Genomic DNA, 3,207 nt, shown 5'->3' on the forward strand with positions numbered 1-3,207 from the left:
CAGGTTAGGATCTTATTAACTCTGGCTAGCCATGTAGGTGACAGTGAGTTTCTCTTTTGGGACACAGGAAGGGGGCTAAAGATGGGTTGCATACAACATCCCACAGGCATCTAAGTGGGAATAAAACATGGACATCCTCAAACATTAGTACAAGTGAGCAACTTACTTGGTTTGATGCAATTCTGATCAGAAAGCAGAAGTGACAAGTTCATCTCCGTGAAAACATTTGTGAAGTTTGAATAAATTAAGGATAAAGCCTGTGTTTTCTTTTCTCAGATGAACAGTCAGAACAGCAGGACAAAGAGGAGCAAACTGGGCCACCCTGTCAAGCAGGTGTCTCCTGAGGTTGATTCTCCTCAGGGATAGTTGGAATTGTGTTAGTTTGCTTGAAGTGTTATATCAAAATATCCTGGGTAAGATTGTTTAAACAACAATTTGTTTTTTTGGAGCCAAGGCATCATTCTGTCATTTAGGGTGGAATAAAAGGGCATGATCATCACTGCAGCCCTCAACCTTGACCTCATGTACTCAGGTAATCTTTCTAACTCAGTATTCTAAGCAGTTGGAAGACTACAGGTATGCATCACCACACTCAACATGCTTTCTTTTTCTTTCTATTTTGTTTTCTGTAGAGACAAGGTTTTATTGTGTTGCTTAAGCTGGTATGGCTCTCCTTGGCTCAAGCAATCCTTGGACTCTCAAAGTGCTTGTATTACAGAAGTGAGGCACCTGGCTCAACCCCAAATTTTTTTACATTCTCAAGGCTGTAAATCCAGCATCAAGATCCAGCAAGATTTGCTTTCTTGTGAGGATTGACTTCCTTGTTTTCAGTTAATGATTTTCTTCCTGTGCCCTCAACTAGGTTTTCCTTGGTGCCTGTGTGCAGGGATCCAGAGAACTCTCTCAAGTGACTTATAAGGTCACTTGTTATGAAATTAGTTTTACACCCTCATGACCTCATTTAACCATATAGTTCTGTCTCCAAATTCAAACACACTGGAGACAGAGCTTCAAAATTTGAACTTGTGGAACACTATTTGATCCATCACAGATAGAAATTGGAAGAAACAAGCAAGACAGGAGGTAGGGCAAGGCCACTTTCCAATGTCAGTGTACAGAGCATGGAAAAGTCTGTCCAACAACTCAGCACATTGGAACCTCCTTCTCAAGAGTCTCTGGACATACCATGGATGCCATTATAGTTTTAGGGACTCCCTACTGATAATAGGACAGTATCACTCTCTATTTTGGAGTTTTTCTGCCATCTAATGATATTTTTGTGTCATAGAAACCTGAAGGATAATACATATTGGAATGTGATGAGTCTTGACTTAGGCTTTTTATAGTTATTTATGAAATTATTATTTCTACATTTATTAGTAAGCCATATTGTATGCAGAAAACAGGATGATTCTTACCTCAGAATCTAGTCATATAGTCGAGGACAAAAGACAAGAAAACAACTGGAACTTCAAAATATATGAGGAGGGCCCCCCAAAACACAATTTTTTTGGAGGATTGGCCCCTTGTAGTACAGGCTTCCCCCGATAGCTAAGTGTTCTAGGAACCCAGGCATCAGTGTACTAGATAGCATTGTTGTGAGAGGCTGTTCCATTTTAGTGAAAATTTTTTGATGATTCTTTTGATCCATTTACACATTTCATGATGGGTGATATATAGTGCACTGTGATGGGTTTTTGGCAGTTTTTGACAAAAACAATGTGACCCTTGTACACACTCTCTGTTTCACCCAATTTCACCTCCAGCAAGTGACTTTTTTTGCCCTCTCTGGATGAAAAAAGTCCTTACAGGAAAATATTTCCCAAGAGGAAGTGAAATAAAAACATAGTAGAAGTACTAAAATTTTCAAAGGGAAACCCTAGAAGTTCACGATTGTTTTGAGCAATAGAAAACACTTCTCAGTAGGTATTCTACATCAAACAGAGTGTACTTTGAATGTAACTGAAGTTTAAACACATAAGGATAATTACATAAGGTTTATAAATACATTTTGGTGTTTTTTGTATCTCTTCTCTAATGTTAGTCACAAGGAAGTTGAGGATTAGAATCTGTGATCCATGTAAGATGTCAAAGATGTGGTTTGTAAACATTTATTGAGGAAGCAAATAGGGGTTAGGGAGAGAAGCCAAGACCTCCTGGTTTGATCTGCCAGCCACACACTTCCTATAATTGAAGTTCTTCCAGAATGGGTATTGAGAACCACAGGACCTGTGCCAGCTGGGGAATTATCCAGGGCCACCCAGACTCCCGGACCAAGAGCTGATATGGTTTGTGCTCTGGATTGTAACAGCAAACATGTTCAAATTAATCTTTCCCAAAAGTGTGTTTAAGACCTAACTCCCAGTACCTTAGGATGTAGCATTATTCAGAAATAGAATGGTTGAGGATACAACTAGTTAAGAATAGGTGCATTGGAGTGGATTGTGACAATGGAATTTAGCTGTCGACCAGATAAGAAGAGAAAGGAGGCTGTGTTCGGTGGCTCAACCTGTAATCCCACACTTTGAGAGGCTGAGGTGAGTGGATTGCCTGAGTCCGCAAGTTCAAAAACCACATGGGCAACTTGGCGAGACCTCATCTCTACAATAAATCAAAAAATTAGCCCAGCGTGGTAGCACGCGTCTGTAGTTCCAGTTACTTGGAAGACTGAGGCAGAAGAATTGCTGGAGCCCAGCAGGTCGAGGCTGTGGTGGCTGGGAGCGGCCACTGCACTCCAGTCTGGGTGACGGAGTGGGACTCCAACTCAAAAAATAAAAATAAAAAATAAAAAAGAAGAGAAAGGATATAAGATGGAAACACACAGGGAAAAGTTGACTACAATAACAGTCAGGCAGAGATTGGAGATTTATGTTTATTGACAAAGAATGCCTGGGGCCAAAATAAGCTGGAAGAGGCAGGGGAAGAGCCTTTCCCAAAATTTCAGAGAGTGCATGGCCTAAACGACACCTTGATTTCAAACTTCAAGTCTCCAGAACTGAGAAAATAAATCTTTTTTATTTTAACTTTTACCAATTTTGTGGGACTTATCAAGCCAATCCTAGGAAGCTAAAATGCCCACTATCTAACATGGAAACATGGGTGGCAGGAAAATTAATAACAGTGGGGAAACAGTTGGGTTTTGTTTCTTATTATAATCAATTTTGAAAGTGTTACTTTACAAATATTATTTTAATATGCTGGGACTTC

The sequence above is a fragment of the Carlito syrichta genome, unplaced genomic scaffold (assembly GCF_000164805.1).
Source record: "Carlito syrichta isolate Samal-C Ts95f unplaced genomic scaffold, Tarsius_syrichta-2.0.1 Scaffold187469, whole genome shotgun sequence".
Lineage (NCBI taxonomy): Eukaryota > Metazoa > Chordata > Mammalia > Primates > Tarsiidae > Carlito > Carlito syrichta.